Source organism: Podarcis pityusensis, assembly GCF_964106645.2.
Source record: "Podarcis pityusensis genome assembly, chromosome: 14".
In the NCBI taxonomy this organism is placed as follows: Eukaryota; Metazoa; Chordata; class Lepidosauria; order Squamata; family Lacertidae; genus Podarcis; species Podarcis pityusensis.
In genome coordinates, this window is record NC_138039.1 from 22,038,958 (window position 1) to 22,055,155 (window position 16,198).

Below are 16,198 nucleotides of genomic sequence, written 5' to 3' on the forward strand. Positions count from 1 at the left end.
GCAAACATCAATAATTCTCAGAAATGGTTTTAATGGATGTATAAATTCATGGAGGATAAGACCCTCGATGGTTTACTAGCTATGATGGCTATGCTCCACCTCAAAGGTCAGTCGCAGCAGTGCTTCTGAAGACCTGCTGCTGGAAACTGCAAGGAGAAGGTAGAGTCCTGCTTGTGGTTTGCCCTCGGGCACCTGGTTGGCCACTGTAAAAACAGGATATATGAGATAAGATGGGCCATTAGCAGGCTCTTCTTTTGTCCTTACGTTGAAACAGGTATCGAATATTCAGTGAATATTTGTGTGTGAGAATACTGCGGGAATACGAAACAACAAAATTTGTAGAGGAAGATTTTGAAAGTAACTTTCCATAGAATCATAGAATGGGAAGGGATCCCATGGGTCATCTCCCTGCAATGCAGTAATTCTGCCCACCACAGCTACCCCTGGGTGGGCTCAAACCACCAACCTTCTGGTTAACAGCCAGATGCACTGACCCATTGCACCAGACATTGACCTTGTTTCTGCTCTCTGTCCAGGTTGGCTATTTCTCAAATTGCCCACTGGTTTTCTCTGTAGCACCAATTGCATAATCTGGCATTAGGAGGGTCAGAACATTCAGCAAGGTTACAAGAGAACGTGTCATCATGCACTTGATTATTTACTATCTTTTACTAGCAGGGCCAAGTTCTCGGTTGCTAAATTTCAGCTATAAAAAAGTGCATATCTGAGCAGCCAGCCAGCCTGCCTGTGCACCAATCTGTGTGTTTATCACTGATTTGCTGTGAAGAGCAGAATTCCCTAAGAACGTCAAGTACTGGTTTGCCGAATCAGACAAGGTCTCTGCTCAGAACACACTTGGGTTCAATGGATGTAATTAAACTAGGGTTGCAATCCTATCCCCACTTACTTGCAAGTAAGCCCCGTTAGGGCCCTTCCAAATATCCTTCTGATGTTTGTGATTATTTGTGCTCACGAGAGCATGGGGTGGTTATACTTGATCCTGCCTTGAATACTGTTTTGAGGTGGATTTTTCCAGTCAATGCATGAACTGCACCTTCCTGCTGATATCCTGTAACTGCAGGAGAGCTACAGCTGGCAGAGAGGTTTCGTAATCAATCTGTCTTCCCAGGAAACTCTAGGAACTGTAGCTGGGGCTGCAGGAATTGTGGTCTAATAACTCTCAACACCCATAACACACTTTAGCTCCCAGAATTCTCTGGGGGAAGAAGTCATCCTGCGGTTCTCAACCTGTGGATCTCCAGATGTTGTTGGACTACAACTCTCATCATCCCTGAGCTCTGGCCTTGCTAGCTAGGGGTGATGGGAGTTGTAGTTCAACAACATCTGGGGACCCACAGGTTGAGAAGGACCATCATAGTGATTTAAATGTGTGGGGTGAATGTGGCAAATGCTTACAACGGAACACAATATTTACACATTATTCTCTAAACAAATTACCTCTCAGTTAGTTATGTATATACACAGAATGAAGGGGGGGAATAGACAATTCACTACTTATAATGCATAAATAAGGACTTTCTTCCCCTTTTTAAAAATAATACTATCCTCTCCCCTGTTGTAAGTAAGCAAGGCCAAGGGGAATATTGGAAGCCAGATCTTCCAAGGGAGGGTGGGAGATCTGATGCAGGTAGACTTGAGTCTGATGCTTCCTCTGCGTTTCAAAAGAAATGGTACCACTGTTAAAAACTGCCCATCCCCAAGGGCTGATCAAAGGGACCACCTGTCACGGTCTCAGAGGCAAACCCCATCCGCCTGCCTGCCTCCCTCCATCTCGCCCACCCCCGTCCTTTAGATTTACCCTCTTTCCTCCCAACCGCGCAAAACAACTCTTCCCCTCCCCTCCTCAGAGGAGGGGTGTGTCGCACTCGGTTCCTCCCATTGGCCGGCGCCGCAACGGAGCGGCGAAAGCTCGGCTCCGATTGGCTGCGGCGCGTTCGGCGAGCGGGCCAGCTGCGATCCGCCCTCCCGGCTGCTCAGTTGCAAGCAGGGGACCGCGGCGGTGGCGCGGCTAGACGGGGGCGAAAGCGGCTGAGGTCGGAGCGAGCCGGCGTTTGCCTGGAAAGCGGTGAGTAGGGGGAGGGCTCTGCTTTGCCGCTCTTCCGCTTATCTCGGGAAGGAGGCGAGAAGATAGCCTCCATTTTATACCTACCTGTGAACAGGATAGATAATAATTAGGAGCAGCAACCCCTTCCCTTCAGTTCTTAATACAGTAGACGGGGTCTTTATGTAATCCCTTTTAAGCAATTTATTTTCTTTCCCTTTCATCTATTATTGCATCCTGCTTCTCCCATCTTTTTTTGGGGGGGGGGAGGGAGGGGACATCAATGTGCCTCCCTGATCTACTAGGGATAACCTTTTCCAGTATTGCCCCCTCCCAATCTCTTTATTGCGTCCTCTTCTCGGAGATCTCTGGTTCTGTCTGGTTTGTCTTCCCAGTCGCTCTCTTCGACCTCCCCCATTTTAGTAGGGAGGCTTCTTATTAGCCCTCTTCACCTCCCCCCCCCCCATGTTTCTACCTCTACAACATCCTGCCCCCTCAGCCTCAACCCCTTACGACAGTGATGGCCAAACTTGGCCCTCCAGCTGTTTTGGGACTACAGTTTCCATCATCTCTGACCACTGGTCTTGTTAGCTAGGGATGATGGGAGTTTTAGTTCCAAAACAGCTGCCACCACTGCCTGACGGCCTTTCTCGCCACCCGCCCCTCCTCCAATTCCATGTTGAACTCTCCCCATCATTCCCATTGTGTGTGTGGGTTTCCCTTCTTAATCTATTTCCAGAGCCACCCCTTAATGTTCTGTCCCCCATTTTTCTTCTAGGGAACTAATCCTCCCCCCCCCAAAAAAACCCTTTCTTGAGGACACAACTTCACTTCGTCTCTATCATTTCCCCAAATCTAGCCTATCCTTCTTAGGGAATCTCATCCCACTTCACACCACATCCCATTTTCAAGGAACCTTCCCCATTGGTCTAATTTTGGGGGAACGATTTCAATTCTGACAATGCCCAGTATCTCTTGTGAGCCTTTCCAGGTGCTATCATAGTAAGAACTTCAGAAGAGCTTCTGGCTTCTGGACCAGGCCAAAGACCCACGTGGTCCAGCATCCTGTTCTTATAGTGATTGAGCAGATGCCTGGGGGAAACTCGCAAGCACAACCTGAGCACAAGACCGCTTTGCTTTCCTGTGGTTTCCAGCAACTGGTATTCAGAAGCATTGCTGCCTCTGACTGTGAAGGCCAAGCAAGCCATTGTTTCTAGTAGTGAATGACAGTCTCATCCTCCATGAATTCATCACCACCACCAGCACCCTGACTTGAGCATCTTTGCTCCTCTCCATCCCTCCTGGATGGTCCTCCTTTCCTGAGGAACAGGAAGCCGATTCAGACTAGCCAGACAGCCTCTACCCAAGAATAACATTCTTAGACTCCTTCTCTAGTTTGTCTTGGACACCCTTCCCATCACCACTCCCAGAAATTTAAAGGTGCAATTGCTTTATCAAAACAAGCAAATGGAATTTGTGCTGCAAGCTTTTCATCAGCTTCATCAGTGGATTAATCAACTACTCTTGTGGAGTGAATGGCAGGGGGCTGTTTCCATCAGTGAAGGAATATTTTAATCAGGGAGTTTTGTTTTGTAGCAGTTTTGGTTCTGGTTTGTTAACCATCCCGCTAAGGGACTCCAGGGATGTCCTTTTAGCAAATGATTAGCAGGTTTTGTTTATCAAAACTACGAGTGCTTATGAAACTTAACCAATTAACTACTTGAAAGGCAAGTGACTAACTAAAATAAACCCACCCATTTCTTGCAAGTCCAAAATATGTGACTGTTTTTTAAATGGAACTGTAGAGTTTGAAGAGGTCAAAGGGTGATAAAAACCAGACTGCTAACCAATTTTGACCTGGGATAAAGTTCCTTCTACACATCTCATATTCTGCACTCAAAAAAATTAAATAAATTAAAATTCACCAGCAAAGATACTGGGAGACAGATAGCCAGGCAGGCACTAAAGTCCCAGCCTCTGACCCCCAGAATTTATCTTGGAAGTCTTGAGGACTAGCGACCTTTTTAAAAAAAAAAAAAGAAGAAAGCTTAGATTCCAAAGGATGATGAATGCTGTCCCCAGGGCTGATTACAACACTTGTAGAACATACCCAGCCCAGAGAATCTTGTGTCCTTATCTTCTGTAGTTACAGAAAATGTAGCATTTGTGCTCATCTTTTCTTCTCAGATTGCCCCCCAACCCACACTCAAAAGACCTTAGCCAAATCTTGAATTTGATGGGAAGAGCCTGACGACAAAAAAAGCAGGAAGCACATCATTTTCTGCACTGTGTTGTAACCAACCAAGTCCTACTCAAATTAATGAACCTAAGTTAGCCATTTCCATTAATTTCAATAGGCTCACTCTTGAGTATGATTAGCATTACCGCTGTTTGTTTGTTTGTGCTATGTGTTTCCATCCTAAAACCTCCCTTTTGTGGCAGGTGATCAGTTTTTGATCACCCACTTGCTCCTGACCCAACACTCCTCCAAATCCATATTTGCACCTGGGGAGAGGGTTGCAAAGCCCCCTGTGAAATGACGCTCTCTTTGCTCTCCTCACTGTGTCCATTCCCTTTCTTTTTCTGCCCCACCCCCACTCTGTTTTCCTTGCCATAAATGACTGTTTGTGTCTCTGTCCCCTTATGTAAGAAAATCTATTTCCTTCAAAAGATCCCAACCAGTTTCAACCTTGGGGGGTGGGATTTACATTCCATTCAAGTAGTCCCTCGTATCAAGTGCTTTTATCGTGGCTGGTTTTCCACGATTAAGGCCTTCCTTCTTCCAGGGATTGTCAGTTGTGAGCAGTTCTTCGACTGGTGTTGCTCTGATGTTTTGAAAGGGGGGTGGGTTCATGCATTCTAGGGATTGAAGCAGCAACTGGATGGAAGAAAGCATCGCTGCGATTCTCTGAAAATTATCACAATAAATTCTGTTGCACTTATGCAGAAAGGGGTCTTGCAAAGGAGCCCTTATCCCTTCTCTTGCCTGGTTGGGACCAGAAACAGCCCTCCTGTTCCTTCTCCTCTCACTTCCTTGTAGGTGGTTTGGTTTGGTTTAATTTTAATTTGGGGAGGGGGGAGGAGGAAACCTTTCCTAGCCGTGGACGGTAGAAAGATCCTGGATAGCAGGCAGCACATTATAAGGCCATATATAAATTATCTTGCTATAGCCATGTTATCATCAAACGAAGTGGTTCCGCTTTGCTCTTCTGTGCTGAGTCATGTTTAGGTACTGTTTAATCGATTTGCTGTTTCAGCATAGGGAATTCGCCTTGTGCCGAATCGTGCCTTTTTTTACAGCAGGCTAGGGAGCACTGGCAGTGGTGGTCCAGGGTAGCAGCCTGAGACCTGGTCTTTTCCCATCACCTGCAGCAAGAGGGGTATAGAATCATAGAATCACAGAATTGTAGAGTTGGAAGCGCCCCCCACAAGGGTAATCTAGTCCCAATACCCTGCAATGCAGGAATCCAAGCTGAAGAATCCCTGACAGGTGGCTATCCATACCCTGTTTAGAAACTTCCAGTGAAGGAGAGCCCACTAACTTCTTTGGGAGTCCATTCCATTGTCGAACATCACTTATCGTCAGAAAGTTCTTCCTAATGTTTAGTCTGAATCTCCTTTCCTCTCCTATGAATCCATTGGCTTGGGTCCTACCCTCTGGAACAGTAGAAAACAAGCTTGCATGACTGAAATGCGCCCTTGAACTGATGATAACTCTTGGTTGCATGAGTGGAGGATTGGGAAGGTTGAGAATATGCCTTGAAACTAGCCTACTGTACAAAGTAAAATATACATCTGTTGCTCTGCCCCCCCCCCATCCTTTGCCTCTGGCCCCACCTGCACCCAGCATGTGGCCCCTGGCAAATTGCCCAGGAGAGAATGAGGCCCTTAGGCTGAAAAAGACTAATGACATGTTCCAGCCAGGCAAAAACCCCTTGAGCCAATGAGAGGTGGAGCCTGCAGAGAAGAGGTGGAGCCTGGAGACAGGTATGGAGAGACACATATACGCTCCAAGCCTGAGGTCCTCCTCCCGATGACTTTGCAGCCAGCCAGCTGAATTGTTAAATTTTGCCGGGTGTATTTGCCTAGGAAGTTCCAGTGGAACAGCATGCAAAGTTTTCTCAACCAAATGAGGTGATGTGTTTGGAGCAGCTGCCTGCCACTTTGTGGTGGATGCAAAACACCACAGATTGCATCTGTTCCCCAGGGGTGGCACCTGTTCTTTGCTTGATCCTGTTGCCGGTGTGGGAGGGAGGGGCTGCAGTTCCTGCAGGTCAAGGCCTGGGCTTAGCAACTGCTGATTCCCGGCTCCGAAGGAATAATGATGGCAATTACGGTGATCTTTGGAACAGGAGAGGTTGCCAGTTGGCTTTGTTTGGCAGAAATGAGCTGCAGTTTAATTTGTACTCTGATCTGCAGAAGACATGAGCTGCTTGTGTGCATATGCAGATGGGCTGACACTCTAGGAACACAGGAACAAGCTGCATAATACCGAGCCCTGCATTGCAGCGGGTTGGACTAGATGACCCTCGGGATCCCTTCCAATTCTACCATTCCATAATTCTGTGATTCAGGCCAGTGGCCCATCTAGCCCAATATTGCTTACACCAGAGGTTTTCAACCTTTTTGAGTCCATGGCTCCCTTGACCTTCTTTCTGCGGCACCCCTGTGGGGCTCAGGAGCCCAGTTATGTCACCCCTTGCCTGCAAAGCTGGCAGCCCCTCACCCTTTTTGGAACAGCCTCCCTTGTGGAGTGTTCCCTCAGCCTCCTCCCCTGGGAGTCCTCTGGGCAGCCACTGCTGCCACCCCTGGTCTCTGAGCTGCCCCCTCCCCCCACCCCAAAGAGAGGTGTCTCCTCACACTGCCCCACAGGGGCCTGGGACTTGTCTGTCCATTCCCAACAGCAAGGGCTGGTGGACTGGCTGGCTGCACTCCCTTGCCCGCTTGCTTGCTTACTCTAAGGCTGCTTCAGCTCCTGGAAACCAGCACCCCTTGGCCAGCCCCAGAGGCACCATTCGCCTGTGGAGCTTGTAGCCAGGGCTGCTGCAACAAACAGCCATGGAAGCCTTTGGGAGGCAGAGACACTAAAGGGCAACAGAGGAGGGAAAGAGGGATGGAGCCCAGTGTTGCCCGTGGCATCCCTGACCATCATTCACGGCACACTGGTTGAAAACCACTGGTCTACACTGACAACAAGCAGTGGCTCTCCGGTAGAGGACAATTCCCAGCCCTACCTGGAGAGGCTGTCGGGGATCGAACCAGGGACCTTTCACATGCAAGGCAGATGCTCTACCCCGAGCTATGGACCTTGCCTTGTCATAGGAAGCTGCCTTCTGCTAAGTAACAGTTTTAACCCGAAGTTGGGGTTGCTTTTAAATGAATGTTACCATTGAGATAGAGCTGAAGAGTTGAAGTCCACAACATCTGGAGGGCAGCACATTGGTAAAAAAAAAGAGGTAAAGGTAAAGGACCCCGACAGTTAAATCCAGTCACAGATGGCTCTGGGGTAGTGCTGTGTTAACTGGACCAATGGACTGTCTTGGTGTAATCTTTAAAGGGTGCTTGTTGATAGGCCTCTTGCCTGGTCTTCTGTGGCAAGTAAGGGTTGCCATTTGGTGGGCCAGAAGCAGAAGTTCTTTTAAATTATCACAGACACACACATTCCTTTGTGGCCATTGAGGTTTAGCAAAATTAATGTGTGGTCAGCAGAGGCTGGTTTAAAACACTCTCACACAATTATTAAATATTAGTAACTTTGGGCAAATTGGAATGGTTGCTGTGGGGATAGAACATGCAGATCCACCATTTTTGTTCTGAGGCGGTGTTTGGGTTTGAGGACAAACACTTTTTCCAAAATCTTTCAGTCAGAAAGATCTTTGCAGGCAGAAGTCTGCAGCCAACAAAGAAATGTTTGTATGGGTGACTGGCTGTTAAGTGCCATGATAAAGCAGTGTGTCTTGTTTTGCCTGAAAGGCTTGAAATATCTTTGGGTCCAAAAGAGTTCAGCTTAGTTTCATCTCTGGTATAATGCATGTGTATCTGATGTATGTGTTTATCTAGATGCATAGACCTGGGAATCCTGCATATTGTTATATGACTGTGTGTCTGGCCGGCTAAACCAGGTGAGGGTAGCCAAGGGGTCTCAAACCCTCGGTGAGTTAGGGACTTGCCCTGCATGTGAAGACAAGCTCAGGCGGATGAATGGACGAGACCATTAGTGGGTCCAATGGTCAAGAAGGTGGTTTCTGCACATGAGGGGCAGATGAGGCTCATCAACTTGGGAAGGTAGCCCATCTAGGAGAAGGAAAACTGATCTGAAACCTCTGCTGCCTTGTGGCTATACTCCTTCATGAGAAAGGATTTGGGAGTAAACCCCAGGGAAAAGTCTGTACCCACTGCCTTGTGGGACAGTTAAAGCATCCATGACAAGTGGCCAACCAACCTCTGCTTAAAAACCTCCAAGGAAGGAGAGTCCACAACCTCCCGAGGGAGACCATTTCACTTTAAAGCAGTCCAAGTTCATGGCTGACACTACACCCTATGGGTTTATTTATCGGTTTATTTATGCAGTGTTGGTCCCAAATCTTCTAACATTTCAGCTTCCTCAGGCTCTGAATAGCCTGCCTTGCACTGCCTACAAAAGGAGGTTGCGTTAGTACGGTAAATTGTAACAGCTTTCTGTCTTTCGTTCTCATTAGAATGCTTAATTCCACAGTGTCTTAGAATTGCATCAGATGTGAATACTGGTCAATTATCATAATAAAGGGACTGAGTGATTGGTTGCATCAGATGAAATGGAGCCCAGTTAACAAAAAGGATGCCCCATAATAAACTTGTTAGATTTTAAGGTATTGCAAAACTCTCTGGAAATGTCTTCAGAATCGCTGCTATTCTGAGTAGTTTAGCAACAGTGAAGTCGCTGGGAATTGAATTTACACTCTGCATCAGCATGGTGTCCTCCCAGATGCCTCTGAAATTTAACTTCCATCATCCCTGACCATTGGCCATGCTGGCTCATGAGAGTTGGAGTCCAACAACATTTGGAGGGTGTTGATTCTGTCTGCAGATGAGTGAGCAGGTAGTACATTGGAATCTATTGATTGAACTCAGGGTGATTTGCAGTTGATGGGCAAAAGCTTTTGACTCTCAAATTTAACAAAAGTAAAATTATATGTTTATTTTATTTTATTTTTAAGATACCATGATACCTGGCCATGTGCTTATTAATTTATCTCCTCTTCTCCTATGAAATATTAGTAGTAATTTGTTGCCTTTGATCAGGTTGCACTGTGTCTGGAGAGTTTTGTGTTAGATTTTTTGATCTATGGTGACTTGGATTTAGATGTATCTTTGTCAATTGTCGTCTCGATTACAGTCTCATGGACTGAAGTAGATAATTGACACCACTGCCTTCACACTTCCGTCCCACCCACCCCCAGCCTCTTTTTCACCAGGCTCTGCTTAGGGAACCTAGTAAAAAGCAAAATGGGGACATAAATCAGTGCTATAGCTCTCATGGACAAGGTCCCAGGTGCAATGCTCATTATCTCCAGGGAGGGCTGTAAGAGACCCCCGGCTGAAATCCTGGCAAGTCACTGCCAGTCACAAGCTAGATCAGGGATGGGGAACCTTTTTGGGCCAGATCCTTATCAGGAGCAGCCTCACCTGTCCATTACACGATGCCACAATGACATCAAGTGCAAGGTGCTTTGACATCCCAGAGTCGGACCTTCAAAGCACCTTGCAAGGTGTTGCTAAAACAGAGATGTTTTCCCCCTTTCTTTTTTAGCAGGGGGGTTCCATGGAATTTGCTGAACTGAGCAGGATTTAACTCCCCACTCGTCAGTTGATAAAAGTACAGTGGTACCTCTGGTTAAGTACTTAATTCATTCTGGAGGTCCGTTCTTAACCTGAAACTGTTCTTAACCTGAAGCACCACTTTAGATAATGGGGCCTCCTGCTGCCACCACGCCGCCGGAGAACGATTTCTGTTCTCATCCTGAAGCAAAGTTCTTAATCCAAGGTACTATTTCTGGGTTAGTGGAGTCTGTAACCTGAAGTGTATGTAACCTGAAGCGTATGAAACCCGAGGTACCACTGTAGCAGTTAAATCCTGCTGCTTTGGGTGCATACCCTTCCTCCGTGCTGGGAATTGGGTGCACAGCCAATGTAGGATTTAACACCATCCTTCTACCCATCAGATGATGTCATGGGTTTTGTCAGCTGGTGGATGTGGTTTGGGGAAAATGGGTTTGCAGGCCAGAGGTTCCCCAGCCCTGAGACAAATGAACCCAAAGAGCTACCTTAGTGTAGGACAGCTTCTTGTGTAGCTCCATGCTGTCTAGCGTTAGGTAAGGTAAAGGTAAAGGTACACTTGCCCGTACGGGCCAGTCGTATCCAACTCTAGGGTTGTGCGCCCATCTCGCTTAAGAGGCCGGGGGCCAGCGCTGTCCGGAGACACTTCCGGGTCACGTGGCCAGCGTGACGAAGCTGCTCTGGCGAGCCGGCACCAGCGCAGCACACGGAAACGCCATTTACCTTCCCGCCGGAGTGGTACCTATTTCTCTACTTGCACTTAGGGGTGCTTTCGAACTGCTAGGTGGGCAGGATCTGGGACCGAAAGACGGGAGCTCACCCTGCCGCGGGGATTCGAACCGCCGACCATACGATCGGCAAGTACTAGGCACTGAGGTTTTACGCACAGCGCCACCCGCGTCCCTTAGCATTAGGAGAAACTGGGATAAATGTCCCTCCCTGTGCACTGTTCCAAATTGTGTTAATCCTCACCCACGTTCCCTTCTCGGTCATTTCTTTCTTGTTCCAGTGCCTGGTTTTATGACTGCTTGCAGAGCGGGGAGGAGATGCCTGACTGTTAAATCTGGTCAAAAGTCATAAAGGGAGCCTTGTCTTCAGATTAAAAAAAGGAAAGGAAAGGAAAAACCCCAATCAATAATTGTGCTTTGGGGCCAGATCTGGCAGTCACGCTGTGGAACTTCAGCCTCTGATCAACTCATTAACTCTGTGCCGATGGTGTCAGCGAGGAAGTCGAGCAGCTCGGATTGCGGGATTCTCTTAGCCAGGTCTATTAACTTTGCAGAAATCAATAATAATAATAAAATCGCTGCAGATGAACCTCGCGGTGCGGCACGTCAGTTTCATAAAAGCAGCTGAGGACCGTGGCGCTTGGTGGATGCGGCTCCTCAGTTGGGACATTTCCTCCCCTGAGACGATGCCAGGTGAACCTGATGGGATCCATTTTCTTGAACCCTGTGCAACCACAGCTAGGCATCTAATGCAGCAGCTGCCTGTCCGGGATACCACCAGGGAAGGGGTCACTAACCCCTGGCCCTCCAGATGTTGCTGAACTGCAACTCTTAGCAATTCGTGCTGCTCAGTGTTCAGGGATGATGAGCATTAGGAGCATAGGAAGAACATAAAAAGCTGCCTTGTACCAAGCCAGACTTACCTTAATCATGAACATTTATTTCAGTGGGTCTGCTCTAAATTTGACTAAGGTAAGATGCAACCCAGGGGTGGAAAGGAGAAACAGAAAAACCAAAACCTGCAGGTTTATCCCTCCTTTTCTGACACATAGTTGGATCATAGAGACCCTGAGGATCATCTAGCCCAACCTGAATATGCAGCTGTCCCATGTGCAGATTGAACCTGGAGTTATCAGTACCGTACTCTAACCAAATGAGCCATGCTTGATAGGCATGAAGCATTGTTGGGGAAGGGCTGTAGCTGATTGGTAGAGCATTTGATTTGCATGTGGAAGGTCCCAGGTTTAATCCCCAGCACCTCCAGGTGGGAAAGGGAATTTCCCCTGTCTGCTGCCAGTCAGTGTAAACAATACTGAGCTAGATAGACATAGGAAGACTTACACCAAGTCAGACCATTGTCTGTCTAGCTCAGTGTTGTCGACACTGCCTGGCAGCAGCTCCCCAGGTTTGGGACAGGGTTCTGCTCCAGACCTACCTGGAGATGCCAATGAATGAACCTGGGACCTCCTGAATGCAAAGCAAAAGAGCAATGTTGTTGCCCAAAACACTGGGTGGTTTTTGGCCGATTCGCCAATCAATCAAATGTTGCAGCCCTAGAAAATATTCAACCTTGATGGGTTTGAGGGTATAGATGTTTGGGGTGTAGATGTTGATACGTTCCGGCTTTTCTTTAAAGGTAAGACCTATCATGTGAGCATAGGGGTCTCTTAAGTCCAGAGGCAGAACTTAAATCACTCTAGGTTGAATTAAAAAAAAAAAAGTTACCTCATTTGAGAGCGCTTGCTTTTGAAATGATAAACCAAATGCGGCAGCAGTTGTCCTGCTTGGTTTGTCTTCTCCTTTGTGACGCTGATGTGGCCTCGTTGGGTCGCTTGCAGGCATAACTGATGTGCTTCCGTTTGACATTTTAGTCTCTGTCTCAAGAGGCTGCCATTTATTTTTTTTTTATTTTTTTTATTAAAGATTTTGTTGATTTACAAAAGTGTGCAATGTCTCTCGTGTTTTTTCCCCCATGTAACATTTTTACAATTCAGTTTCATTTGTTGAGACATTAGGAAGAAAAGGGGGAAAGAGGTGGAGGGAGGGAAAGATGGGTGGGGGTGGGGTCGGGTGGCGATGTTTCTATTTTATTTACTATATGTAGGGTTTGGTGTCAGCGTTGCTTGTGCAGGTACTTTGCTGTTCCTTTGCTGGTGAGAGAGGTTGGGGTTGGCCTAGGGTGTGGTTATTCATTTGTGGTTGGCTGTGGTGGTCTTTGTTTTCATGTGTGAGTGGGGTGGGTGGGTGTTTTGGATCAGGTTAGCCATATTGATTTGTATGCTGTTGGTGGATTTTTGTCGTTGTCTTGTTGGGCTATATATGTGATAAAGGGGAGCCATACCAGGGTGAAGGTGTCTTCTTCTATTTGTCTCCATGTCAGTTTCAGTTTATTGGTTAATTTTTCTAGTAGGGCTGTTTCCCATACTATTTGGTACCGTTGGTCCATGCTTACTCCTGACAGGTCTCTCCAGTGTCTGGCTATGATGCTTCTGGCTGCTAAAAGTAGGTGGGCTATGAGTTCTTTGTGGGGTAAGTGGGCATTATTGTCTTGGAAGATGTTTAGTAAGGCCAATTCTGAGGGGATTTCTAATACTTGCTTGGTTATTTTACTTATTTCTCATATGGTTGTTGTCCAGAATGGTTGGATTTTGGAGCACTCCCACCACATGTGGAGGTATGTGCCTGTGGAGGTGCACCCCTCTCCAGCATTTTGGTGAGGTTCCTGGGCATATTAGCGCTAGTTTTCTTGGTGTTAGGTACCACCTGTAGGTGAGTTTCAGAGTGAGTTCTTTTCTTTTCGTTGATATGGATTTAAAGGGGGGTTTAGACCACATTTTGGTCCATTGAGTGTGGTTAATCTCATAGCCTATGTCATCCTCCCATTGTTTTTTGATTGCGTCTAGGGAGTTTGTGGGATTTTGTAGTAGTATTTTGTATATTACCCTGTGTGTTCATCTTGGAATCTTGCAACCAAAGACCCTGTCTCCCTGATCCTTTAGGGCAAATGGGATGGTGCCCTGCCTGCCTGTCTTCTTGCTTACATCCCCAGTCTGGGAGGGTGACACTATTTGCCAGCTTCCCCCTCCTTCGTCTCAGTGTTGCTTTTGCGGAACTCAGCAGGGAGGAGAAAGATGGATGCTGAATAAGAATTAGTTGCCTCCACTTGTCATTGGCTCTAGCGACACCTTCTGTTGGGCTCCCTGTCTTCCACCCTACCAGACACAATGGTCACCAGCCACCCCTGCCTGACTCATGTTTTTGGATATAGAACTCAGAAAGGCCTGGTCTGGTTAGGTCTGGCTATCTTTTGGTAGGTTTGGTGATTCCCAAAGTGGGCAGTACCTGGGGCGGTGGAATTACCTGCTGGAGGTGTATATGACTATCCGACTTTGAAAAGCTGGCATCAGTGGATCATGTTCATCAGTTTTGTTGAATTAATTAAGCTAAATAGTTGTAACCGGATTTTGGAAAAAATGTGCAATTAAGTGTTACTGTTTTGGATTATATTCTGTTGTTATCTTCCTTAGTGGGCCATGCAAACCGCTATTCTGAATAATGCCTTTTATAGGGTAGAGTATGCAGGCACTGGGGATGAGTTTATGAAACCAAGGGGGCATTGACCTGGAAAAGTCCGGGGAGCCACTTATTTAATGGGAGATAAGAAGCATCATATAAGAGCTTTAAATTACTCTTGACTGCTGGAACTCAGCCTTGGGACATGGCGGGGAGACTGTGCAGCGCTGCAATTCTCAGCACCCTTAACAAACTGCGGTTCCCAGGATTCTTTGGAGGAAGCCATGTACTTTAAATGTATGGTACCCATGCAACCTGAGGTTACAGCCGCACCATATATTTAAGGCACATGGCTTCCCCCAGAGAATCCTGGGAACTGTAGTTTGTTAGGGAGCTAAAAAGAAATTGCTGCCTGCTTGCATCCCTAAGTAACACAGAAGACTTTGGGGCAAGAGCGTGGAGTTTATCCTGTTTTATTGCCATACCACTGTCCTTTCTAAAGCTACTGAATATTTTAATATTGTTGTGTAAGTTAGGGTTGCCATATTTCAAACAGTTGAAAGTTGTTGAGCTGCTGCTTCTTTTGCCAAAGTTGCTGAGCTTTTTGTAGTTTTGCCCAAAGTTTTTGAGCTATTCTTAAGGAATATCTCAAAAAATGGCACTGCCGACATGGGTTGCCATATGTCCAGATTTTCCCGGACATTTCGGCGATTTATGCTCGGACACTGCTTCTGAATGCAGTATTACGGATATGTCCAGGAAATTCCTGGAGAAATTTGAGGCTCTTTGCACTTTAACCTAATTTGCACTTTGCTACCTTTCCAAAGTCGTACTTCTCTTAGTTTTGTAAGAGAAGTTCTCTTTAAAAAAAAAAAAAGTGTACAAGCATAATGTGTGTGTTGGAGGAAAGCGTGCATGAAAACAACATAGAAAAAATGGATCACGCTTAGGGGAAATCCCTTGCAAAGATGTGTAAATCAGGAGGAAATGAAACAAAAATACTGGCAAATTTTCATTAGAAATTCCACCACCACACACACAGACACACCCGCAAAAAAAATAAACACACAAACTGATGTGAAAATGTGGCAAGCTGAATTTCAGACGGTTAAACAGAGAAATTAAAACTGGTCTACCCATTCTTACTGGGGGGTAAACAGAAAAAACTTAACATGCATTCCAAAATATCCCCACCCAAAAAATAATAATTCCCCCTTACACACTCTCACACACAGAAAAACCATAACCATTGAACCATATATTTTCTACGGTGTACTGATGACTGGACTAAGGTGCTGTCTCCTATCTAATAATTATACATTTCCTTGCAGATTTTCCCTGTCATTGGTTACTACAGCAACCGTATAGTGATAGCTCAGCTGAAGAGCTGTCTGGGTGATTTATGGCTCAAAAGACATTCTCCCCCCCAATCCTTTCCCTCTCATTGGAACATTCCTTGCGCTTGTATTCTTGCCCCACTGCGGGTGCCATGGCAACTTATCAAGAGGTTGGGGGGGGGTCACCTGAGGCTGCTGCATTTTCTCCTGGTGAGTAAGGCAAGAGCTGCGGTCGCTCAGGCTTTGTTACTACAGCATCTTGCACCGTGTATCTCTGCGCACACATCACACATCTGTGAGTGAGCAGAGCATAAATGTGTACATATTAAATCTCCCATTTCTGGACTGTGAACTTTTCCATCTTGCAGAGGAAAGCTGAACTAAGGGAAGATGGCTGATTTTTTTGTACACTAATGGTTTCTGTGTATTTAGCATTGCATGCGGAATTTCATAGTACAGGGTCGCCCGGTGTTATTTTTATCCGAGGCTGGATAGGAAGGGAAAAGATTTAGATAATATAGATGTTAGGGCAGGCTGGTCTCTCTCTCTCTCTCTCTCTCTCTCTCACACACACACACACACACACAGTCTCTCTCTATCTCACGCACAGCATCAAGCAATGGCTTGTATGACAGCCATATTTATTACCTATAGCTGCAGGCCTCTGCACAATAGGCAATAACAAAATTATTGTTGTTCATAATTGTTATTTGTACATATTTGCTTATTTATTTGGTTTCTTG

At 46.4% G+C, this 16,198-nt stretch overlaps 1 protein-coding gene across 2 annotated transcripts in view; it reads left to right on the forward strand.

The window, feature by feature from the left end:
* Positions 1–1,977: 1,977 nt before the first annotated feature.
* Positions 1,978–16,198, forward strand: part of ABAT (4-aminobutyrate aminotransferase) — a 41,255-nt gene continuing 27,034 nt past the window's right edge. Inside the window, exons 1-2 of one of the 2 annotated variants that reach the window (XM_080981519.1) lie at positions 2,001–2,086; positions 9,011–9,140. The gene's annotated coding sequence lies outside the window, so the exon portion shown is untranslated. Of the gene's footprint in view, positions 2,087–9,010; positions 9,141–16,198 lie in introns of both variants that reach the window. The other variant, XM_080981518.1, reaches the window with a different exon arrangement.